Raw genomic sequence first — 25,755 nt, 5'->3', positions numbered from 1 at the left:
ATGACCAATAATAAATGCCATAACAGCTATTCACTTCCTAAGTCTGCATATGAACATTTATTAACTAATATACCAAGGCATGTGTCAGGACGAAACGGGTAATTTTAAAAAAGCTGCGCTGACACCAGTAGTTCGATAAAAACAAGACGGCGCAGACGCTGTAAATCCGAAATCAAAAACCGAAAGTGCCAGAAAAACTCGGCAGGTCTGTCAGCAGCTGTGGGAGAGAGAAAAACAGAGTGAAGAAGTCATGCAGGACTAGAAACATTTACTGTTTTGCTTTGCCAAACCTGCTAAGTTTGTCCAGTACTTTCTGTTTGTACGGTCTTCAGCTGGAAGGGGTCAGGGATTTAATGTGAATAGAGTTTGGGGAAGTGGAGCAGAGTCTGATGTAGCACACTGTATCAGCTGATCCTGAAGAGTGCCCCACGTGCAGGGAGAGGGAAGGTGACGAAGGGTTGATACATCACGACGCGTGAGGCGGCGCTAACGCGGTGGCGTCACGGGCTTACCGGCGCTGCTCGCGCATGCGTGCCCGCGGGGTCTGGAGGTCGTTCGAATCCCCTCCCCCTCTCGTGGCCCGAGCTGGACTTCGGGCTGTCAACGCTCATCGGCCGCGGTACCGTCTCACACAAACTCAACGAACGGGGCCATCTCTCTCTATCTCTCCAGCTGTGGCGACGTTGAAGGAACCTTTGCCGAGGTGTCACTTGCTGTGAGTCGGTGAGTGTGGTTCCCAACAGTAACTTTGTTCCCCCCACACCCAGAATATCACATCACATCACAACAGGCTTGGCTCGTCCCAACAACATGGTGACGGCCAGAGGTGAGTCGAGAGATGGGGTAAATGAGGGTGGGGAGATGGTGTCAGTAGAGGAGGTTGCCTAGGGACACAGGGTCAATGGAGGGGATGGCAGTGGATGGGGGTGGACTGAGCGGAGTGTCTTTGATGGGGGTCAATGGAGCGGGGTGTTGTTGGACGGGGGTCGAAAGAGTGGAGTATCTTTGATGGGGGTCGACGGAGCGGGGTGTGTTTGGATGGGGGTCAATGGAGTGGGATGTCTTTGGATGGGGTTCGACGGAGCGGGGTGTGTTTGGATGGGGGTCAATGGAGTGGGATGTCTTTGGATGGGGTTCGACGGAGCGGGGTGTGTTTGGATGGGGGTTGACAGAGCGGGGTGTCTTTGGGGGTCAACGGAGCAGGGTGTGTTTGGACGGGGGTCGACGGAGCGGGGTGTCTTTGGATGGGGGTCAATGGAGCGGAGTGTCTTTGGTGGGGTCAATGGAGTGGGATGCCTTTGGATGGGGGTCGACGGAGCAGGGTGTGTTTGGATGGGGGTTGACAGAGCGGGGTGCCTTTGGATGTGGGTCGATGGAGCGGGGTGTGTTTGGATGGGGGTTGACGGAGCGGGGTGTCTTTGGATGGGGGTCGACGGAGCGGGGTGTCTTTGGATGGGGGTCGATGGAGCGGAGTGTCTTTGGATGGGGGTCGATGGAGTGGGGTGTCTTTGGATGGGGGTCGACGGAGTGGGGTGTCTTTGGATGGGTGTTGACGGAGCGGGATGTCTTTGGATGGGGGTCGACGGAGCGGGGTGTGTTTGGATGGGGGTTGACAGAGCGGGGTGTTGTTGGACGGGGGTCGAAAGAGTGGAGTATCTTTGATGGGGGTCGACGGAGCGGGGTGTGTTTGGATGGGGGTCAATGGAGTGGGATGTCTTTGGATGGGGTTCGACGGAGCGGGGTGTGTTTGGATGGGGGTCAATGGAGTGGGATGTCTTTGGATGGGGTTCGACGGAGCGGGGTGTGTTTGGATGGGGGTTGACAGAGCGGGGTGTCTTTGGGGGTCAACGGAGCAGGGTGTGTTTGGACGGGGGTCGACGGAGCGGGGTGTCTTTGGATGGGGGTCAATGGAGCGGAGTGTCTTTGGTGGGGTCAATGGAGTGGGATGCCTTTGGATGGGGGTCGACGGAGCAGGGTGTGTTTGGATGGGGGTTGACAGAGCGGGGTGCCTTTGGATGTGGGTCGATGGAGCGGGGTGTGTTTGGATGGGGGTTGACGGAGCGGGGTGTCTTTGGATGGGGGTCGACGGAGCGGGGTGTCTTTGGATGGGGGTCGATGGAGCGGAGTGTCTTTGGATGGGGGTCGATGGAGTGGGGTGTCTTTGGATGGGGGTCGACGGAGTGGGGTGTCTTTGGATGGGTGTTGACGGAGCGGGATGTCTTTGGATGGGGGTCGACGGAGCGGGGTGTGTTTGGATGGGGGTTGACAGAGCGGGGTGCCTTTGGATGGGGGTCGATGGAGCAGGGTGCGTTTGGATGGGGGTCGACGGAGCGGGGTGTGTTTGGATGGGGTTCGATGGAGCGGGGTGTGTTTGGATGGGGGTTGACAGAGCGGGGTGCCTTTGGATGGGGGGTCGATGGAGCAGGGTGCGTTTGGATGGGGGTCGACGGAGCGGGGTGTGTTTGGATGGGGGTCGATGGAGCGGGGTGTGTTTGGATGGGGGTCGACGGAGTGGGGTGTCTTTGGATGGGGGTCGACGGAGCGGGGTGCGTTTGGATGGGGGTCGACGGAGCGGGGTGTCTTTGGATGGGGGTCGACGGAGCGGGGTGTGTTTAGATGGGGGTCGACGGAGCAGGGTGTCTTTGGATGGGGGTCAACGGAGCGGGGTGTGTTTAGATGGGGGTCAACGGAGGGGGTGTGTTTGGATGGGGGTCAACGGAGCGGGATGTCTTTGGATGGGGGTTGACGGAGAGGGGTGTCTTTGGGGGTCAACGGAGCAGGGTGTGTTTGGACGGGGATCGACGGAGCGGGGTGTCTTTGGACGGGGGTCAATGGAGCGGAGTGTCTTTGGTGGGGTCAATGGAGTGGGATGTCTTTGGATGGGGTTCGACGGAGCGGGGTGTGTTTGGATGGGGGTTGACAGAGCGGGGTGCCTTTGGATGTGGGTCAATGGAGCGGAGTGTCTTTGGATGGGGGTCGATGGAGCGGAGTGTCTTTGGATGGGGGTCGACGGAGCGGGGTGTGTTTGGACAGGGGTCGACGGAGTGGGGTGTGTTTGGATGGGGGTCGACGGAGCGGGATGTCTTTGGATGGGGGTTGACAGAGCAGGATGTCTTTGGGGGTCAACGGAGCAGGGTGTGTTTGGACGGGGGTCGACGGAGCGGGGTGTCTTTGGATGGGGGTCAATGGCGCGGAGTGTCTTTGGTGGGGTCAATGGAGTGGGATTTATTTGGATGGGGGTCGACGGAGCGGGTGTGTTTGGATGGGGGTTGACAGAGCGGGGGGTGCCTTTGGATGTGGGTCGATGGAGCGGGGTGTGTTTGGATGGGGGTCGACGGAGCGGGGTGTGTTTGGATGGGGGTCGACGGAGCGTGGTGTGTTTGGATGGGGGTCGACAGAGCGGGGTGTGTTTGGATGGGGGTCGACGGAGCGAGATGTCTTTGGATGGGGGTCGACGGAGCGGGGTGTGTTTGGATGGGGGTCGACGGAGCGGGGTGTGTGTGGATGGGGGGGGTCGATGGAGCGGAGTGTGTTTGGACGGGGGGGGTCGACGGAGTGGAGTGTGTTTGGACGGTGGGGTCGACGGAGCGGAGTGTGTTAGGATGGGTGTCGACGGAGCGGAGTATGTTTGGATGGGGGTCGACGGAGCGGGGTTTGTTTGGACGGGGGTCAACAGAGCAGAGTGTGTTTGGACGGGGGGGGTCGACGGAGCGGGGTTTGTTTGGATGGGGGGGTTCGATGGAGCGGGGTGTGTTTGGACGGAGGGGGTCAATGGAGCGGGGTTTGTTTGGACGGGGGTAGACGGAGCGGTGTGTTTTTAGATGGGAGTCGACAGAGCGGGGTGTCTTTGGATGGGGGTTGAAGGAGCCGAGTATCTTTGATGGGGGTCGACGGAGTGGGGTGTCTTTGGGGGTCAACGGAGTGGGGTGTGTTTGGACGGGGGTCGATGGAGCGGGGTGTCTTTGGATGGGGGTCGATGGAGCGCGGTGCCTTTGGATGTGGGTCGATGGAGCGGGGTGTGTTCAAATGGGGGTCGACGGAGCGGCGTGTCTTTGGATGGGGGTCGACGGAGTGGGGTGTCTTTGGATGGGGGTCGACGGAGCGAGGTGTCTTTGGATGGGGGTCAATGGAGCGGAGTGTCTTTGAATGGGGGTCAATGGAGCGGGGTGTGTTTAGACGGGGGTCGACGGAGGGGGTGTTTGGAAGGGGGTTGACAGTGCGGGGTGTTTGGATGGGGGTTGACGGAGGGGGCTGTTTGGAAGGGGGTTGACGGATGGAGGGTGTTTGGACGGGGAGTGTCGATGGAGTGGGGTGTGTTTGGATGGAGTTCGACAGAGCGGGGTGTGTTTGGATGGAGTTCGACAGAGCGGGGTGTGTTTGGACGGGGGTTCGACAGAGCATGGTGTGTTTGGACGGGGGTCGACTGAGCGGGGTGTGTTTGGACGGGTTTCGATGGAGTGGGGTATCTTTGGATGGGGGTTGACGGAGCGGGGTGTGTTTGGAAGGAGGATGAAAGAGCAGGTTGTCTTTGGATAAGGGTGGACGGAGGGGGTGTCTTTGGTCGAGGGTCAGTGGAGCGGAGTGTGTTTGCACGGGGGTTGACAGAGCGGGGTGTCTTTGGACGGGGGTCGACGGAGCGGAGTGTGTTTGGACAGGGGTCGACAGAGCGGAGTGTGTTTGGATGGGGGTGTTTGCCGGAGCGGAGTGTGTGTGGATGGGGGGGTCGATGGAGAGGAGTGTGTTTGGACGGTGGGGTCGACGGAGCGGAGTGTGTTCGGATGGGTGTCGACGGAGCGGAGTATGTTTGGATGGGGGTCGACGGGGCGGGGTTTGTTTGGACGGGGGTCAACAGAGCAGAGTGTGTTTGGACGGGGGGGGTCGACGGAGCGGGGTTTGTTTGGATGGGGGGGTTCGATGGAGCGGGGTGTGTTTGGACGGAGGGGGTCAATGGAGCGGGGTTTGTTTGGACGGGGGTAGACGGAGCGGTGTGTTTTTAGATGGGAGTCGACAGAGCGGGGTGTCTTTGGATGGGGGTTGAAGGAGCCGAGTATCTTTGATGGGGGTCGACGGAGTGGGGTGTGTTTGGACGGGGGTCGATGGAGCGGGGTGTCTTTGGATGGGGGTCGATGGAGCGCGGTGCCTTTGGATGTGGGTCGATGGAGCGGGGTGTGTTCTAATGGGGGTTGACGGAGCGGCGTGTCTTTGGATGGGGGTTGAAGAAGCCGAGTATCTTTGATGGGGGTCGACGGAGTGGGGTGTCTTTGGGGGTCAACGGAGTGGGGTGTGTTTGGACGGGGGTTGATGGAGCGGGGTGTCTTTGGATGGGGGTCGATGGAGCGGAGTAACTTTGATGGGGGTCGATGGAGCGGGGTGTCTTTGGATGGGGGTCGATGGAGCAGGCTGTCTTTGGATGGGGGTCGACGGAGCGGGGTGTGTTTGGACAGGGGTCGACGGAGTGGGGTGTGTTTGGATGGGGGTCGACGGAGCGGGATGTCTTTGGATGGGGGTTGACAGAGCAGGATGTCTTTGGGGGTCAACGGAGCAGGGTGTGTTTGGACGGGGGTCGACGGAGCGGGGTGTCTTTGGATGGGGGTCAATGGCGCGGAGTGTCTTTGGTGGGGTCAATGGAGTGGGATTTATTTGGATGGGGGTCGACGGAGCGGGTGTGTTTGGATGGGGGTTGACAGAGCGGGGGGTGCCTTTGGATGTGGGTCGATGGAGCGGGGTGTGTTTGGATGGGGGTCGACGGAGCGGGGTGTGTTTGGATGGGGGTCGACGGAGCGTGGTGTGTTTGGATGGGGGTCGACAGAGCGGGGTGTGTTTGGATGGGGGTCGACGGAGCGAGATGTCTTTGGATGGGGGTCGACGGAGCGGGGTGTGTTTGGATGGGGGTCGACGGAGCGGGGTGTGTGTGGATGGGGGGGGTCGATGGAGCGGAGTGTGTTTGGACGGGGGGGGTCGACGGAGTGGAGTGTGTTTGGACGGTGGGGTCGACGGAGCGGAGTGTGTTAGGATGGGTGTCGACGGAGCGGAGTATGTTTGGATGGGGGTCGACGGAGCGGGGTTTGTTTGGACGGGGGTCAACAGAGCAGAGTGTGTTTGGACGGGGGGGGTCGACGGAGCGGGGTTTGTTTGGATGGGGGGGTTCGATGGAGCGGGGTGTGTTTGGACGGAGGGGGTCAATGGAGCGGGGTTTGTTTGGACGGGGGTAGACGGAGCGGTGTGTTTTTAGATGGGAGTCGACAGAGCGGGGTGTCTTTGGATGGGGGTTGAAGGAGCCGAGTATCTTTGATGGGGGTCGACGGAGTGGGGTGTGTTTGGACGGGGGTCGATGGAGCGGGGTGTCTTTGGATGGGGGTCGATGGAGCGCGGTGCCTTTGGATGTGGGTCGATGGAGCGGGGTGTGTTCTAATGGGGGTTGACGGAGCGGCGTGTCTTTGGATGGGGGTTGAAGAAGCCGAGTATCTTTGATGGGGGTCGACGGAGTGGGGTGTCTTTGGGGGTCAACGGAGTGGGGTGTGTTTGGACGGGGGTTGATGGAGTGGGGTGTCTTTGGATGGGGGTCGATGGAGCGGAGTAACTTTGATGGGGGTCGATGGAGCGGGGTGTCTTTGGATGGGGGTCGATGGAGCAGGGTGTCTTTGGTGGGGGTCAACGGAGCAGGGTGTCTTTGGTGGGGGTCAACGGAGCAGGGTGTCTTTGGATGGGGGTCGATGGAATGGGGTGTCTTTGATGGGGGACGACAGCGGGGTGTGTTTGGATGGGAGTCAACGGAGCGGGGTGTTTTTGGACGGGGGTGTCTTTGGATGGGGGGGTCGATGGAGCGGAGTAACTTTGATGGGGGTTGACGGAGCGGGGTGTCTTTGATGTGGGTCAATGGAGCGGGGTGTCTTTGGATGGGGGTCAAAGGAGCAGGGTGCCTTTGGACGGGGGTCAACGGAGCGGGATCTGTTTGGACGGGGGTCGACGGAACGGGGTGTATTTGGACAGGGGTCGACAGAGCGTGTTGTGTTTGGATGGGGGGGTCAACAGAGCGGGATGTGTTTGGATGGGGGGTCAACAGAGCGGGGTGTGTTTAGACAGCGGTCGACGGAGCGGGGTGTGTTTGGACAGGGGTTGACGGAGCGGGGTGTGTTTGGACAGGGGTTGACGGAGCGGGGTGTGTTTGGACGGGGGGGTTCGACGGAGCGGGGTATGTTTGGTTAGTGGTCGTCGGAGCGGGGTGTGTTTGGAAAGGGGTTGACGGAGCAGGGTGTGTTTGGATGGGGGGGGTCAATATTGTGGGGTGTGTTTGGATGGGTTGGTTGACAGAGCGGGGTGTGTTTGGATGGGGGGCGCTGACGGAGAGGGGTGTGTTTGGATGGGTTGATCGACGGAGCGGGGTGTATTTGGACGGGTTGGTCGACGGAGTGGGTGTGTTTGGATGGAGGTCAATGGCGCGGGGTGTATTTGGACGGGGGTCGACAGAGCGGGGTGTCTTTGGATGGGAGTCGATGGAACGGGGTGTCTTTGATGGGGGACGACAGAACAGAGTGTGTTTGGATGGGAGTCAACGGAGCGGGGTGTTTTTGGACGGGGGTCGACGGAGCGGGGTGTCTTTGGACGGGGGTCTACGGAGTGGGGTGTGTTTGGATGGGGGTCGACGGAGCAGAGTGTCTTTGGATGGGGGGGTCGATGGAGCGGAGTAACTTTGATGGGGGTTGACGGAGCGGGGTGTCTTTGATGTGGGTCAATGGAGCGGGGTGTCTTTGGATGGGGGTCAAAGGAGCGGGGGTCAACGGAGCAGGGTGTGTTTGGACGGGGGTCAACGGAGTGGGGTGTGTTTGGACGGGGGGTCAACAGAGCGGGGTGTGTTTGGACAGGGGGTCAACAGAGTGGGGTGTGTTTGGACAGCGGTCGACGGAGCAGGGTGTGTTTGGACAGGGGTTGACGGAGCGGGGTGTGTTTGGACAGGGGTTGACGGAGCGGGGTGTGTTTGGACAGGGGTTGACGGAGCGGGGTGTGTTTGGACGGGGGTTTCGACGGAGCGGGGTATGTTTGGTTAGCAGTCGTCGGAGCGGGGTGTGTTTGGACAGGGGTTGACGGAGCGGGGTGTGTTTGGATGGGGGGCCAACGGAGCGGGGTGTATTTGGACGGGGGTCGACGGAGCGGGGTGTCTTTGGATGGGGGTTGACGGAGGTGGGTGCTTGGATGGTGGTTAACGGAGGTGGGTGTTTGGATGGGGGTTGACGGAGGGGGGCTGTTTGGAAGCGGGTTGGCAGAGGGTGGGTGTTTGGATGGGGATTGATGGAGTGGGCTGTTTGGGAGGGGGCTGTTCGGATGGGGGTTGATCGACTGGGGTGTGTTTGGATGGGGGTGGGGTCGACGGAGTGGGGTGTCTTTGGACGGGGGTTGACAGAGCGGGGTTTGTTTGGATGGGGGTTGACAGAGTGGGGTGTGTTTGGATGGGGGGCCAACGGAGCGGGGTGTGTTTGGATGGGGGTCAACGGAACAGGGTGTGTTTGGACGGGGGTCAACAGAGCGGGGTGTGTTTGGACGGGGGTCAATAGAGCGGGGTGTCTTTGGACAGGGGTCAACAGAGCGGGGTGTGTTTGGACGGGGTCAACAGAGCGGGGTTTGTTTGGACAGGGGTCGACAGAGCGGGGTGTGTTTGGACGGGGGTTGACAGAGTGGGGTGTGTTTGGACGGGGGTTGACAGAGCGAGGTGTGTTTGGACGGGGGTCAACAGAGCGGGGTGTGTTTGGATGGGGGGCCAACGGAGCGGGGTGTGTTTGGATGGGGGTCAACGGAACAGGGTGTGTTTGGACGGGGGTCAACAGAGCGGGGTGTGTTTGGACGGGGGTCAATAGAGCGGGGTGTCTTTGGACAGGGGTCAACAGAGCGGGGTGTGTTTGGACGGGGTCAACAGAGCGGGGTTTGTTTGGACAGGGGTCGACAGAGCGGGGTGTGTTTGGACGGGGGTTGACAGAGTGGGGTGTGTTTGGACGGGGGTTGACAGAGCGAGGTGTGTTTGGACGGGGGTCAACAGAGCGGGGTGTGTTTGGATGGGGGTTGACAGCGGGGTGTGTTTGGACGGGGGTTGACAGAGCAGGGTGTGTTTGGATGGGGTTCGACAGAGCGGGGTGTGTTTGGTTGGGGTTTGATGGAGCGGGGTGTGTTTGGAAGGGGATCGACGGAGTAGGATAAGTTTGGATGGGGGTCAACGGAGTGGGCTGTCGAGTAGCAGGATTGATGGGCAGGATCAAGGGAAAGGATCATTGGAGGGTGGGTCAAGGGATGGGCTCTATGGAGGGGGGGGTCACAGCATGAGTATGTTTGAGAGGAGTGAAGGGATAGAGTTAATGAGGTGGATCAATGGATGAGGATGACTGAAAGACAGTTTAAGGGATAGGGTATATAAGATTAGTTTTGGGGAAAGGATTTCTGTTTATTAGTCAAAGTTATTGTAAAGTGTTTATGGATAGTGTTAAATTCTTTGACTCTTACCATGTTCTGAGTTTTTGTGCTAGATTGCTGGATGTGTGGGACATGGCTGATAATTGGGTGATTTGAGTGTTGCTAGTATCCAGATGATTATTTTGGTACTGGTGACCTGGCTTTTAAATGCGATGGTTCTGGTTCTTGGGGTCTGGATATTGACAACTGTATTCATGGTAAGAGCAACTAGTGACCCATGGAGAAAGTGAATTTATTGGGTCCTTGGAATCATGGTGTCCAGTAGCATTCCATGGTCCTGGTTATCTAGTTTGTGACGTTTTATTTTGATTTTGGGATCTGGGTGTATTTACCAATGTTTTATTTATTTATTTCCACAATGTTGTTGCCCTGACTTTGGCCTTCTCTTTGAATTGCAGAAGTCCATCTGATGATGATGTCCCAATGGTGATATATAGGGAATTTCAAATAAGTGACTCAGTGACAAAGAATTGCATCTGATTGAAGTGCAATTTGGAGAGGAATTTGCTGATGACTATGCTAACTGGGTTTTCCTTAGTCTAGAAGTGGAAAGTGCTGATTAAGTTAATCAGGTTGCCTAACTTTCTTATTGTGCACCTGCTCCCAGATTTAACAGCCACTCAATTGTCTACCCTACCCTGACCAGAATACAGATCTTTAACCCCTTTAATGCTTAAGTATTGTACAGAAATGTACAAATGTTTGCAGTCTAAGCAGTGGCTTATTGATCTTATTAAAATGAATTTTGAGGTTGTTGAAGCAGAGGCACATTATTTGGAGTAATGAAAGGTGATAGTTTGAGTCATAGGTTGGTTGGTAAATTGAATGCAGAAATGTCAGGGCAAACTTTTGGGTGCTGCACAATTGGGTGAACAAAACTTTGGTTAGCCTTTGGCACTCCCACCTTTCTCCAGAGTACACATCTTTTTAATTTATTTTGTTCACAGTTTTGGAATTATTATTCAGAGGTCATGCTGTGGGAATAAAGCTGAAAGTAACTAAGCCAAATTTATTTCCACGTTCTGTTAATCTGAAGTGGTTCTACTTTACAAGCATGTCTGAAATGCTTTTGAAAGTTTGTACATATACAACATTTGTTGCACTACCTTTATTATTCTGTTGTGTTAATGTGTCAAATAATTTAATCAGATTAACCAAGCATGAATTAGCTTCAACAAGTCTGTTGGCTGACCCTTGTAATCTATTTTCAAACATTGATTTCAGTCCCTTTCCCAGCTGATTGTCTGAATACTTGTCATTGTTTGCCCTTGGACTGAGTTTTGAATTCCAAATCCTAACTAACTATTTCCACATTGACAGTGTTGCTGTCCCTTGCTATTATGACTATTATCCAATTTGTTACTCCATGATTCCATTGTTTGAATGCCCAAACCACACTACCCTGTATAATTTTGCACAAAATCCCATTTTCTGTTCATGAACTTGCATTGACTTCTGCCCCATAACATATTAAATTGCTAATCGTTCTTATCCATTTTCTCAATAACCTTTATGATCCCATCTGGACAAGACAGATTCCAGAATGAAAACTAATTTGATAGGGTATAAATTTTGTTCCTATAATTTGGTCATCTTAGTGGTCAGTCACCAACATATTCACCAGACACTGTTGTCATGCTTTTAAAAAGAGGATGTGTTTATTTCAAAAAGAAATGGAGAAAATGTATATAAGGCAAGTTGAAAAGTTTTTGTAAACAGAAAAAAGACTCAGCCCTTTACCCTGCAATATCCTTTTACAGACATTCAAATGGCAGTGAAATGTTGGTGTCTTCGGTGTCTAATTTCTTATTCAACTGATAAGGTCGCAAGTGTTTCCTTTTGGTCACTTTCTGTACATTTACGAAATGTGATTCTGTCTTTTCTGAGATGCACAGATGGTTGTTAACTCTTTGACTTTGATTACTTTCAGACTGCTAAAAACGCTTAAGATTTCTTTCCAACTCTAATGCCCTGTGACTGCCAGAATAGATTTTTTTTTCTGAACTAGACCTGGATGTGGCCCTGCTTCATCTGCCTCTCTCTGGTCCACAAGTTATAAATTAGCAAACATTTTAGCAATTATCTCACCAGGTGATTTGCTTACACATTTAGCATAAATCACATGATTTCTTGGAAAGGCTGAGTAACTAAATTATCATTGCTGAAACCTCTTCTGAAATTCTATGTCCAGTTATAGGAAAGGTCTTATTAAACTGGAGAGAGTTCTGAAGAGGTTTACCAGGATGTTGCCAGATATGGAAGATATGAGTTATAAAGAAAGGCCAGATAGGCCGGGACTTTTTTCACTAGAGTGTAGGAGATTGAGAGGTGACCTGACAAGTGTTTTTAAAATGATGAAATGTATAGAGTTGATGGTGTTGTCTTTTCCCTAACGTGAGGAATTTCAAGACTAGGAAGCACGTTTTTTAAGATGAGAGGAGACGGATTTTAAAAACGTCATAAGAAGAGGGAAATTTCTTATGCAGAGGGTGGTTCACATGTGGAATGAACTTGAATAATTCCAACATTTCCAAGTCATTTGGATACATGAATAGGAAGGGTTTGGAGGGATATAGGCCAGGAGAGGAAGGTGGGACTAGTTTAGATTGAGATTATGTTCAGCATGGACTGATTGGACTGAAGGATCTGTTTCTGTGCTGTATGATTCTATGACTCTATCTCACCAGGTGATTTGCTTAGATAGTTTGCATAAGTCGCATGATTTCTTGCAAAGGCTGATAGTAAATGTTTTAACAATTATTTCAGGTGAATTGCTTAGACATTTAGCTTAAATCACATGGCTGTTTGAACCCAATATTTTGAAAAAAGAACTCTGATCCTTGTAAAGTGACCATGGCTATGACTTGAATGTTCAAGGCATTTTAAACTGCAGAAGAAATGAAAGGCCAGTGGATGGCTGTGTTACCAAAGGATTAACTCTGTACACTGGAAAGAAATTATCATGCTTCAGAGGATCAAAATATAGAATTATTTCATGTAAAGGTAAGAGATGCAAAAGGAAAGAAGTTTCTTGGGGGATTGGTTTATCAGCCCCTTGATAACTATGTTGGAGGACAAAGTATAAATGGAGAAATAATGGCTTGTAAGATTCAAAGGTATGGGGAGAAAGCAGGAACAGGACACATGATCAACCATCATCAAGTTGAATGATGGGACAGGCTCGAAGGGCTGAAAGGCCTACTGCTAACCATGGAAAATTTTAATCTTTATGTAGATGAAATCAATCAAATTTGCAAAGGTGACCAAGTCGATGGGTTCATTGAATTTCTTTGGAACAGTTTCTTGAAACAACATGCTGTGGAACCATCCAGGAGCTGTCTGCTTTAATATTTCAGACCATGTGGAATGAAAATGGATTGATTATTAACCTTTATAGTAAAGCATCCACTAAGTGAGCACAACATGATAGAATTTACACTAGGAAAACTAAGAATTGTGGATGCTGGAAGTCTGGACATCAGTTCTGAAGAAGTGTCACTGGACCTGAAACGTTGATTCTGGTTTCTCTCCACAGATGCCACCAGACCTCTTAAGTTTTTCCAGCAATTTCTGCTGATAGAATTTACATTCAGTTTGAATAAATTTTGGTTTGAAACAAGTATTTTAAACCGAATGACAATTACAAGGACAGGAAGACTGAGTTAAACAAAGAATGGGAGAATAGGTTAAAAGGTAAAATGGTAGGGAAGTAGTGGTAGACACTGAAATAGACATTTCATCACACTCAACAAAAATGTACTCAATTGAGAAATAAGTTGCTAAGAGAAAGGTGTATCATCTGTGGTTACCTAAAGAAGTCGAGATGGTATTGAATTAAAAGAAAGAAGTAAAATTCTGCAAAGATTCATGGCCGGCCAGCAGACTAGAAAATTCCTAGAAACTAGCAAAGGATTAAAAACTAAAGAGACAATTGAAGTATGAGAGAAAATGAGAAATAAAAATGAAAATAGACTAAAATATTCAACAAGTAGATAAAAATGGAAAAGCAATGTAAAAGTGAGCACTGGTCCATTAGACGGTCAGACTCGGGCCGTTATAATGGGAAACAGTGAGATGGCAGACATTTTGAACAAATATTTTGTATATCTTTGTAGTCGAAATCAGGAAAAAAAAACAAGAATACTAGAAAAGCAGGAGGAAAGTGAGAGAAGAAAAAGAACAATCATAATAACTAAAGAAAAATTAATGGGACTGAAAACAACATGTGAAATGGACCTGATATCCTGCATCTGAGTGTTTTAAAGGAAGTGGCTATGGAGATAGTTGATATGTTTGTTGTGATCTTCCAATATTCCCTAGATTCTGCAAAGGTTTCAACAGATTGAGAAATGATAAATGTCGCACCACTCTTCAAGAAAACAGGGAATTATAAGCCATTTAGATGAACACCTGTCATTGGCAACACTAGCTTTCAAAATGCTGCTTCTTCCTCAGGTGGTTAGTGTTTCCAAATAAACCTGTTGGACTATAACCTGGCGTTATGTGGTTTTTAACTTTGTCCACCCAGTCCAACACTGGCACCTCCAAGTCACTACCTGTCATTGGAAAATTCTAAAATTAGTTATTAAAGAGGTTGTAGATGGATGTTTAGAAAATCAAAATACATTCAACCAGAGTTACTATAGTTTTGTGAAAGAGAAATCCTGTTTGACAAATTTATTAGTGTTCTGTTAAGGATGTAACAAGTGGGGCAGATAAATGAGAACCTACAACAATTCAAAACAGCATTTGAATTTCTGAAAAGTATCCAATAACTTATCTTGTACAGTAACCTTTTACATGACAAGAGTTCCTCGTGTTAGGAATGATACACCAGTATGAGTAGCGGATTGCAATAATTTACAATCTATGTTAGTGATTTGAATGAAGGGACTAATTTCAGCCAAGTTTACTGATGATACAAAGATGGGAAAGTGAGTTGTAAGAAGCATTAAATAGAAGTCTGCAAAGCAGTATAAAAATGTTATGAGTGGGCAGGAAATTGGATGCACTTTGGCAGAAAAAAATAGAATCATTTAAATATTATTTGAAATAAAGAGACACTGCAGAGAAGTACAGAGAACTGGGTGTCCTTGAACATGAATCATAAAGATACTATATGCAATTACTGTACATAATTATGAAGACAAATAGAATATTGGCCTTGATTGCAAGGGCAAAGCAGTTATAGATATAGGGAAGTTTTGCTACATCTGTACAGGGTATTAGTGAGACTGCAACTGGAATACTGTGGACTGTTTTCCTTCCTTGAGGAAGAATATGATTGCATTGGAAGCAGTTCATAGAACATTTACTAGCTCATTCCTAGTATAAACAGGTTGTCTTATGAGCCAAACCTGAGCAGGTTGGGCCTATACTTGTTGGAGTTTACAAGAATGAGAGGTGATGTCATTGAAACATATAGGATTCTGGGTGGGGGGCATGACATGGTAGATGTTGGAGGGATGTTTTCCCTCACGGAGGAACCTAGAACTAGGAAGGCCATTTTACAATAAAGGGTCTCCTGTTTAAAGCAGAGTTCAGGATAATTTTCTTATTTAAATGGGTCTTTGGATTCTCTTCTGCAGAGAGCAATGGTCATTGAATATATTCAAGACTGAGTTGAACAGATGTCTTCAAGAGAAACTTTCATACTTTTACCTTCCACTAGAACCTCTGTCAACTGAAATAAAACTAAAATTGTGACGCTTAGACAGAAAGCAGGCTAATGCTTTTCAGTGTTTACTCTGTCCCTCATAGAGCTCTACCATTGCAAACAATTACCAATTATTACCCAAGGGACTACACTTATACTGTTTTAAAAAGTCATGGCTCCCTAAATATTGACATGTTAATCATTAAACAGTCTCATACATACAATGAAAACCCACATACCACTCCTTAAAAATCCAAACTCTAAAATAAATCCTATTAGAGATATAATTCAGACACTTTGCGTCACAGTTTGGAGACCAAAACTGCAAACAGTGTTTTCACAAAAGCCCTGTATGTTCTTCAGAAACTTCTGCCAAAATTTTGTTCTCCAACCCACTTAAAATAAAGGCCTTTATTTCAGAATGAGAGCTTTGAGGATTTTTTTGCTTCACTAATAATCAATGTGTAATAATTAATGGTTTACCTTGTTTGGTAACTGTGCCAGTGATTCTTTAGATCTTATGGAGTCCTCTTTGACAAAACCAAATAGTTCTTGAGATACATTCATCTTGGAAAAAATTATGGCAAATTATATGCCCAACTTAACCCCCCTACGTGCTGGTGTTGGACTGGGGTGGACAAAGTCAAAAATCACATGACACCGGGTTATAGTCCAACAGGTTTATTTGAAACTGCAAGCTTTCGGAGCCCTCACTCCTTCTTAACTATAACTTGGTGTCATGTGATCTTTGCCTTTTTATTAGGCACACTTAGATATACTTTTTAATTCTCTCCTTTAAAGGCTTTCTCAAGACCATTGTGAACTGCCAAATTTAAAATTCCTTTTGTAGCTGTTAGTATGTGCATCTTGTCTTCTCCCTTTTTTTTGCCCGTTTTGAACTCCATTTTCGTTGTAAACTTGCCTCGCATGTTCCTCCATGCCATTCATCATTGTTGTCAGCCTATATTCTTTCCTTGTGACAATCTTTCCCATAGAGTTAAATTTACTAACCATGTCACAATGCCACTTTATTTCAATTCTGTTGTTCTCTGCCCTACCACAGGATCACTGCCTCTTCATGTTGTCCAGCAGCACCTTTACATCCTTGCACATAGTGATGTTGATATTTATTATCTTTGTAGGTGCATGAATTTCTGCATGAGTTATCCTGCCTTAATTACTGCAGTGTCATAATCACTTTCGCCGGATTATCTATGGCACCTCCCCTTTCTTCAAGTGTTTTGCCCAACTCTCTCTTTTACACCTTTTTAGAATTCACATCAGGTTCTGACTTCTCTGTTAGGGTCCTACCCTTCTCCCTTCGCTCTGATTGTGGTCTACTTCAAGCTCCACTAGCTTTGTCTCCTACTCTGCCCCTTTATCATCATTGAAGCTTACCATCATGTGTCCTTAATTCTACTTCCTCACCATTCCCCTATTGGAGAATTTAAAAAAATCTCCTCTATCTGATGAACGACTTTGTTGCCTCCATTTTCAAACTCCTTATTTCCTGTGAATCAATCATTATTTATTACCCTCGACAGTTGCCCCTTTAAAGCCCTCATCTTTGCTACCTTAAGTCAGGAACAAAAACTACTGACAGAGCCCAATATCAGTTGTCATGGTCATAATGATCACTACTGATGGGTGGGAACCGTAGGCTCTTTTTCCAAGAATAACCATCTGCCCAAATACCTTTCTCCACCTGCTCCACCCTCACTTCCAATACAAGTATAAACAGACCTTGGATTTCTTTCTGAATTAAAGAAGCCAGTGAAACCTAGATTGTGCCACCATTCTGTTTTCCCAGATGATATTGCCATGTGTTAATTGGCACTGATGCATAATTTTTTTTAAGCTGGGGCTTTTATTTTAAGTTTATACTTATCCTGACCATTTTGAATATTTTAAACTTTGGCTACAGTATTTTCTCTAAAACACATTGTGGCTGCAACAATATATGCAGTGCCCTGTCGCATAGGATGCAGTAATTTAAAAACCTTCAGAACCTGTGCTGCGTAACATGCAGCATAACTGATTTGCATTTTAAAAAAAAACAGTATTTTCCTATAATCATTTGGCACTGATCTGGTATGGAATACCTATTCTTGTGAATCATTCCATAATGTTTGACAAGCTTACTGTGGTATAGCACTCCTGCTGTTTCAGCAGAACTGCTTTTTTAAAAAATGATAGACAGTAGTTATACGTTACCACCCATCTGCAACCTAACCTAATTTCCCAGGAAGAAGTGTGCTACAGTGACAGACATGACAGATTCACCAGCAGGTCTGTCACTCCATCTGATGTAGAGAATGTGGACCAGCTGGATAATTCTCAAAATGAGTTGCAAAGGAATATCTGCCAATAATTGAGAATATATTATTGTTTTATAAAAAGCTAAATTAGGCATTTTTAGAGAGAATCTGAGAATCACTTCTGTCCTCTTAGTGCATGGATGATAATATACAAGGAGAATGTATTACTAATGTCAATTTGGACAAGACAATGCATATTAAACAATTGCTTTGGAGGTGAAACTTTAAAAGATCTGTTATCATAGAACTTCAGAAACTTATTTTGGCCACTATCCACTATTGTGTAGTTTCTGCATAAAATTAAGCAACAGGGAAAATAATCTATTATTTGCTATGTTTTCCTGACTTTTTGTATTATTATTCCTGGGATGGGTAATTGGCCTGATCCAGCAGTAGCTGCTTGTTTTGTTAGTGATGCTGTGAAGTAGTGTCATGATTTCTCTGTACTGTATTGCTGCTCATAGCATCATTACTTTGTGCATACTTAGGGTCAAAAGTATCACAACATTTGTGTAATGCTGAGTCTTCATGAGACAGCTTGCTTATACACCTAAGTTACTTTTGGCAGCTGAACATTTCATCACTTTCTGTCTGATAAGACTGTGTTCTGTAGATGCATGTTTTCATGTTTATGCAAAACTGCATTCCTTGGCAGATGACTTCTAAGAGAGAATAGCCTGAAAGTCCACTGCTTCGTAACGTTTTATTTTGCGAGTAGGTTAAAACGGTATGCTGCAGTAGTACTCAATCAAGTGATATTTTACATAACTTTGGGGAAAAAATTATGAATTGTAACTGCATAGATCATTCGACCCATTATGGTTTTGTTTCCTGAGGAGCATTTCATTTACTGCCACACTGCAGCCCTCTTCTCAATCTTTGCATGTTTCTACTTTTCACATTGTTAGTTTATATAGAAAATACAGAAAAGAGTTTGTTGCAAAAAGAGGCTACTCTACCAAAAATATGAACCACCCAGCCTAATTCCATTTTCCAGTTTGGTCCATAACTCTGGAAGTTGTGGAACTTCAGGGGAATATGCAGGTTGAATGAGTTGGGGGTTTCTGCCTTAAAACTTTCAGGGAGTGAGTTCCAGGCCCCCTGCCACTGTCTGGATGAAAAATGTTTCCTCATCTCTGCTCCTCTACAATTCATTTTACAACTGCATTCAGTGACATCATCCCTCAGGGAAATGAGTCATTCACATTAAATCTATCAAATCTTCTCACAGCCTCGTACACCTCAATCAAATCTTCTTTAGTCTCCAGTCTTCCAAGAGAACCAATCTATCTAATATTTTTTTCATACTTACAAATTCCAGTCCAGCCAACATCCTTGTAAATCTCTCCTGTACTGTTTCTAGTACAATTACTTCATTTTTGAAATGAAATGGTCAGAACTGTATGCTGTATTCATTTTTGGCCTAAATATTCTTTCCCATAGCATCAATATAAACTCCCTGCTCTTTTTTGTGTGCCTTGGCTAACAAAATAATGTGTGCCATATGCCCACTTTATCAATTTAACCTGCTATCTTCAAGGATCTGTGGGCATGCACTTCTTCCACAACTCTTTGTATCCTCTCATTTGTAGTCTGTTGCTTTGGCTTTTTTGACCTCCCCAGATGCATCCCTTCACACTTTTCCAGGTTGATTTCCATTGCCAATTGTCTGCTCATGTGACCGCTCCATTGATACCTTCCTGCAATCTACTGTTTCCTGCTCACTACCAACTATGTGGCAGTTTTTGTGTTGCCTCCAAGTTCTTGATCATGCTTTTTATATTTGAGTTCATATTATTGATATAAGTTGCAGAAAATCAGAGGACCTACCGTGACAGTACTGTACCTTTAAGAGATGTGTTCTGTTCTGTTTGTTTTGGAGAGGGGTGTTGTCACAGTGGTGCAGAAATATCTCATTCGGGTGGTAGTTGGGAAGCAGCTTTGAGTTCTCCCTGAGTGTTTCTTCAAGTGAAACAAAAGAATCTTAAACTGGCAGGGTTAGGCTCTCACAGACCCAAAAGAAGTTTGGTTTTGCTTTCAGTTAGTTGGCGGGTTTTACTGGTTGCTGGACTTGAAAGCTTTAGTTCTCTGCTATTAGAGTGAAGTCTTAGTATTTCAATAAAGTAAGGTTATGCCAGTTCTTTTTTTTTGTTGTATTTTAACTGTGTTATAAGAATGAAGTGTGTTTTGATTAAACTTTGTGGTGGACCAATTGAATCATGTCTGGAACATAATACCTTACACTTGCCTTTTTAAAAATATATAAAAGTTGGGGTCTAGGCTATCTCCGTAATGTACTTTGCAGGGGGTTCATATTGATTGCAGTCAGTAGGATTCATTACAATTTTCCAGTCCCAAAACCCCAGTCACCTGTTATCCATTATAGTATATTTGTAGTATATTATGGAGATAACCATTGAGCCAACTTTGTATCTATCTTGCTATATTCTCTCAAGCCTCGTTTGAAAGCAGTTTGCCACATGCAATGTTGTTAAAAGTCTTGCCAAAACTAATGTAATTCTGCTACATTATCAGTCCCCCTAGTTACCTTTTTGGAAAATTCAATCAAGTTAGTCTAGCACAATCTTTCACAAATCAATGCTAACTGCCTTTAAGCTGTGCTTTTATAAGTGTTAGTTTATTGTGTTCCTTAGAGTTGATACCAATACTTTCTTTACTATCAAGGTTAGACTGACTGTCCTATAATTATTTGGTCTTCTGCTAGCTCCATTTATAAATAAAGTTGCAAAATTAGCAGACTCATCCTCTGACATCAAATTTATATTTGGTGAGGGTGGTCACTGGATTGATCCTTTATTCATAAGTTTTATAAAATGTTGGGACCAAAATGGCCTGGACAGTTCAGTTGTGAAAAATAGAGTCTTATTTAAAGGTTCTTGCATGCATCATCCATTGGGTGATTGATCATATTTCAGTGTTGTATCTGTGCTTCAACATGTGTTAAGGTCAGTGATTGTATGTTTGTCTGATGAATCTATTTCAGAAGTCATTGAATTTTTCAGTCTATAAACATTGATTAAATTTAAAGTTGTTGGAAACATGCCAGAGAACTTTAGTTCCCAGTAATAGTTTAGTGGTAGGAGGTTCCATTGCATTTGGAGGGGTATTGATTGAATTTACTGAAAGAAGGAAATCTCATGGAAAAGGAGAAAGGTTTGAATCCTTGAAATAATATAAAGAGCGCGTGTCTGACTGAAGGATGTGACACAGACTCTAACCTCACATCTTTAATGCATTGTGTGGGCTGAGATGCCACTTTTTAAATAATAAAATCTCAAATTATCTCTGGAATGTGGCTGAAAGAAGTTCTGGGATTAACATATTAATGAATTGAAACTTGCAACCCCCTTCTAAGTGATTAAAGACTTAATAGCAATCTAAGTTTGTTCAATACATTGCATCAGTTGTATGACACTTTGATCTTTTACTATAAATTCTGTGTCCAATGATCCTGCCCCACAGGTACCTGACAAAACTTGTACTTTCAAACAAACCTGTTGGACTATAACCTGGTGTTGTGGGAATTTCAACTTAATATAAAGAACCAACTGCAAATGTTAAGAGTCTAAAAATCTCAAAATGAGAAAGTACTGGCAACTCCGTGTCCTGGTACCAGATTTACATTAACACTTCAGTATCATGCAATCTTACAATACAAGACGGGATTATTCAACTCATCATACCTGTGCTGAATCTTTTGAAATAACTAACCAATTAGTTTTCACCTTTACAGCACTAGTCTGAAGCAAAACCTTAGTTGTATTGTAAAATTCAGTCTTGTTTGCGATTTGAAGTCTTCCAGTGGCACCTGAGGGAAGAATGATCAGTTGCAGGTTTTGAGAAAGAATCAGTAAAGTGTCACACATGGGTCAGAAGAACTTGAAGTAGGCAATTCAGCACCTTGAGCCTACTCCAAAATTTAATACAATTCTGACTTCACCTTCTCTTTCTCACTCACTCCCCATAACCCTTTAACCCTTGCTAAATAAAAAGGATTCATATATGTCCTTCCGAAAAGTAGGTATTGTTAGCTTTTTATCTGGTGAAATGGAAAGTGTGCATTTTTATGGCTCTCCTACATTAGTAATTGATTAGAAAGTGTTCTGCTCCCCTCCCTCCAAAAAATTAAATATGACTGGCCCTGCAGATGGCACTCTCCCATGCTTTTCAGTTATCAAGTTTTCCTTACAATGGTGTCAAGCTTATTAGTGTTAAAGTGCAGAACAGCACCATCTAATGGGAAAAGAATAAAACCACTTAAGATTTCAATCTAAATTGAAAAATGTGTACAAATAGTATGGGTTTTGACATGACTCTTTTTGTCTGTAAAGAGACATTTTATACACTATAGAGTTTTTCACAACCGTGATTCTTCTCAAAGCATTTGATAACAAACAAAATACTTTGAAATGTAGTTACTGTTGCAGTATTGCCTGCCAAACTGTATATCATCTGTGTATGAATATATTTATATTTTCTCAACTACAGGCTTGACTTTTACCTGTGATTTACAACAACTTCTCAAGAATAATGATACTAGGTGCTGTTCACTTCTCACCTTGGAAGCCCACTGACTTTTAAAACCCAAAAACACTGATTTCTTAACCGAATACAATTTTTGCTCAACTCACATTTTATGACCTCCTTAAATACACTAGCAGCTCTTTATTCTTCAGAATCTGAGCCTTATATGAATTGCAGGGTACTGAAATAGTAAGGTAGTTACGGATGAATAAAGATGTATAGCACATTTGGTCTTTGTATTTCACCATATTAGTTTGACTACAAGTTATTCTGCAATATCTTCTAACTCAAACCCAAAGTACTTAAAAAAGGAAATACGTTTAGGAGTGATTTTTTTATTGCAAAGAGGAATAAAACAACCAAACTTTGAAACCCCAGACATTAGAAAAAGAAATACTAGAAGTAAAAGTGTAAATAAATTAGTGGTTGATCTTATCATCAGGCTGGAGCAACATATTTTGAAGTGCTGTCAAGTAAGAACAGAGAAGATGGTAAAGGTCGGGTGTGTCTAGCATTATTCGTCAAAGACGGTATTATGGTTGCAGAAAGGATGTTTGAGGACTCATCTACTGAGGTAGTATGGATTGAGGTGGAAAGGAGAGGTCACCCTGTTGGGAGTTTTCTGTCAGCCTCTGAATAGTTCCAGAGATGTAGAGGAAAGGATAGCAAAGATGATTCTCAATAAGAGCAAGAGAGACAGGGTAGTTGCTATGGGTCCCTTTAACTTTTCAAATATTGACTGGGAATACTATAGCTTGAGTACTTCAGATGTTTCAGTTTTTGTCCAATGTATGCAGGAGGGTTCCCAGACACAGTATGGAGACAGGCCAACAAGGAGTGAGGCTACGTTAGATTTGGTACTGGGTGTTAGATTTGGAAGTCGGTGAGCACTTTAGTGATAGTGACTACAATTCGGTTATGTTTAGCGATGCAAAGAGAGATATATACTGCAGGGCAAGTGTTATATCTGCGGAAAAGACAAGTACGATGCGATTAGGCAAAAATTAGGATGTATAGGATGAGGACGGAAACTGCAGGGGATGGACACAATTGAAATGTGGAGCTTATTCGAAGAACAGCTACTGTGGGTCCTTGATAAGTATGTACCTGTCAGGCAGGGAGGAAGCTGTTGAGTGTGGGAGCCATAATTTACTAAGGAAGTTGAATCTCTTGTGAAGAGGAAGAAGAGGCTTATGTTAGGATGAGATGTGGAGGTTCAGTTCGGGCATTTGAGAGTTACAGGTTAGCCAGGAAAGATCTAAAGAAAGAGTTAAGAAGAGCCAAGAGGGAACATGAAAAGTCGTTGGCAGATAGAATCATGGAAAACCTTAAGGTTTTCTATAGGCATATCAGGAATAAAAGAATGACTAGAGTAAGATTAGGGTCAATCAAGGATAGTAGTGGGAAGTTGTGCATGGAGTCAGAGGAGATGGGGAAGCGCCAAATGAATATTTTTCGTCAGTATTCTCACTAGAAAAACACAATGTTGTTGAGGAGAATACTGAGATACAGGCTACTACCAAGATGGGATTGAGGTTCACAAGGAGAAGGTGTTAGCATTTCTGGAAAGTGTAAAAATAGATAAGTCCCCTGGGCCTAATGGGATTTATCCTAGGTTTCTCTGGGAAGCCAGGAATGAGATTGCTGAGCCTTTGACATTTAAAAAAATTTTAGATTAGATTAGATTCCCTACAGTGTGGAAACAAGTCCATGTCGCCCCTCCGAAGAGTAACCCACCCAGACCCATTTCCCATTTCCCTCCGACTAATGTACTAACACTATGGGCAATTTAGCATGGCCAATTCACTTAACCTGCACATCTTTGAACTGTGGGAGGAAACCAGAGCACCCGGAGGAAACCCACGCAGACACTGGGAGAATGTGCAAACTCCACACAGACAGTCGCTCGAGGCTGGAATCGAACCCGGGACCCTGGTGCTGTGAGGCTGCAGTGCTAACCACTGAGCCACTGTGCTGCCCCAATTTTTATGTGGTCATTGTTTACAGGAATAATGCCAGAAGACTGGAGGGTAGCAAATGTTGTTCCCATGTTCAAGGAGGGGAGTAGAGACAACCCTGGTAATTATAGTCCAGTGAGCTTCACTTCGGTTGTGGATAAAGTGTTGGAAGAGGTTATAAGAGATAGGAATTACAATAATCTGGAAAGGAATAAGTTGATCATGGATAGTCAACTTGGTATTATGAAGGGTAGGTTGTGCCTCACAAACCTTAGAGTTCTTTGAGAAGGTGACCAAACAGGTGGACGATGGTAAAGCAAGTTGATGTGGTGTATATGAATTTCAGTAAGGCATTTGATGAGATTCCCCACAGTAGGGTATTGCACAAAATACAGAGGCATGGGATTGAGGGTGACTTAGTGGTTTGGATCAGAAATTGGCTACCTGAAAGAAGTCAGAGGCTAGTGGTTGATGGGAAATATTCATCCTGGAGTTCAATTACTGTTTTGGGTCCACTGCTGTTTGTCATTTTTATAAACTGCCTGGATGAGGGCATAGGAGGATGGGTTAGTAAATTTGCAGGTGACATTAAGGTCGGTGGAGTTGTGGATAGTGCAGAAAGATGTTGTAGGTTACAGAGGGGCATAGATAAGCTGCAGAGCTGGGCTGAGAGGTGGCACATAGTATTTAATGTGGAAAAGTGTGAGGTGATTCACCTGGGAAGGAGCAACACAGGAATGCAAATTACTGGGCTAATGGTAAGATTCTTGGTAGTGTAGATGAGCAGAGTGATCTTGGTGTCCATGTACATAGATCCCTGAAAGTTGCCACCCAGGTTTATAGGATTGTTAAGAAGGCACACGGTGTGTTAGCTTTTATTAGTAGAGGGATTGAGTTTTGGAATTATGAGGGCATGCTGCAGCTGTACAAAACTCCGGACATGGGGTATTGCGTACAGTTCTGTTCACCACATTATAGGATGGATGTGGAAGCATTGGAAAGGGTTCAGAGAAGATTTACTAGGATGTTGCCTGGTCTGCAGGGAAGGTCTTACAAGGATAGGTTGAGGGATTTGAGGCTGTTTTCATTGGAGAGAAGAAGGTTGAGGTGTGACTTAATTGAGACACATAAGATAATCAGAGGGTTGGATAGGGTGGACAGTGAGAGCCTTTTTCTTTGGATGGTGATGGCTAGTATGAGGGGGCATAGCTTTAAATTGAGGGGTGACAGACATAGGACAGATGTCAGAGGTAATTTCTTTACTCTAGTAAGGGCGTGGAACACACTGCCTGCAACAGTAGTAGACTCGCTAACTTTAAGGGTATTTAAATGGTCATTGGATAGGTACATGGACAAAAATGGAATAGTGTTGGTCAGATGGGCTTCAGATTGGTTTCACAAGTCGGTGCAACATCGAGAGCTGAAGGGCCTGTACTTTGCTGTAATGTTCTATGTTCTATTTTTTAAAGTTAAAATAATGACTGTATTGAAAGAAAAAGCCACCGAGTGTACACTTTATTGGAAGTCCTCAGTATCTCATTCCTGATTCTGAGAATGCACATTCATTGAATTGCATTGAATCAGTGGTACAGAACCAAGCCACGATTCAGTTGTCACATCTGGCACCTCGGTTCCAATTATGTCTTCTAGTTCTCTTGTTTAAGATGCCATGCACGTTGATGTATATGCAATTCAATTTATTATTTATTCTTATTAATTTTATCCTCACCTTTTAAAAATAAATTCATACTTCTAGTTTATAGTTGTATTAGAGTCATAGAGATGTACAGCACCGCAACAGACCTTTCGGTCCAACCCGTCC

At 46.0% G+C, this 25,755-nt stretch overlaps 2 protein-coding genes across 3 annotated transcripts in view; one reads left to right on the top strand and one right to left on the bottom strand.

Moving 5' to 3' along the window:
• The window catches only part of LOC140462941 (myosin regulatory light polypeptide 9), a 52,633-nt gene extending 52,168 nt beyond the window's left edge, over positions 1-465 (bottom strand). The window contains exon 1 of the mRNA XM_072556452.1: positions 291-465. The gene's annotated coding sequence lies outside the window, so the exon portion shown is untranslated. The remainder of the gene's footprint in view (positions 1-290) is intronic.
• A 50-nt stretch (positions 466-515) lies between these two features.
• The window catches only part of LOC140462939 (phosphatidate phosphatase LPIN2-like), a 91,895-nt gene continuing 66,655 nt past the window's right edge, over positions 516-25,755 (top strand). The window contains exon 1 of one of the 2 annotated variants that reach the window (XM_072556449.1): positions 516-826. The gene's annotated coding sequence lies outside the window, so the exon portion shown is untranslated. The remainder of the gene's footprint in view (positions 827-25,755) is intronic. The other variant, XM_072556448.1, reaches the window with a different exon arrangement.

The sequence above is a fragment of the Chiloscyllium punctatum genome, chromosome 37 (assembly GCF_047496795.1).
Source record: "Chiloscyllium punctatum isolate Juve2018m chromosome 37, sChiPun1.3, whole genome shotgun sequence".
Classification (NCBI taxonomy): Eukaryota; Metazoa; Chordata; class Chondrichthyes; order Orectolobiformes; family Hemiscylliidae; genus Chiloscyllium; species Chiloscyllium punctatum.
Note: the sequence above shows the minus strand (reverse complement) of the source record. Positions and strands in the feature narration are given on the sequence as shown.